This window comes from Salvelinus sp. IW2-2015, unplaced genomic scaffold, assembly GCF_002910315.2.
Source record: "Salvelinus sp. IW2-2015 unplaced genomic scaffold, ASM291031v2 Un_scaffold2596, whole genome shotgun sequence".
In the NCBI taxonomy this organism is placed as follows: domain Eukaryota; kingdom Metazoa; phylum Chordata; class Actinopteri; order Salmoniformes; family Salmonidae; genus Salvelinus; species Salvelinus sp. IW2-2015.
Genome location: NW_019943904.1, coordinates 67,778 through 68,215, shown reverse-complemented (window position 1 = coordinate 68,215; position 438 = coordinate 67,778).

The window sequence follows — 438 nt, the reverse complement described above, 5'->3', positions numbered from 1 at the left end:
GGGGTTTTTTAGAAGAAAAAAAATGAACACATTTTTAAAAATCAAACTACTTCAACTAGTCTCAGAAAACATTTGTAGCGAAAACAGAGAAGCGGAAAGATTCCTGTTTGATCGTCAGGAGTTCAATTACTAATCCATTTGTTTAAGTGTTCTAAACGAGCTGATTGGTCGAGGACATGATGTATTCCACTAGGAATTGTTAAATACAGTTGATGTTGGTACTTTACCACGATGAATGAATACAGTGACTGTATAAAACTGTGCAGCCAAGCATCAGAGCTTTTATCTAATCCTGAAAATCATTCATAATATGGGAGTAAACACTTCATAGCCTTCTGTACTTATTGTTTAAACGTTGTAATTGTACTTCTGTATTTAATCATAAGGGGACACCATTGGTATGAGTGACAGCAGACAGCAAGACTCAATATGATCTTA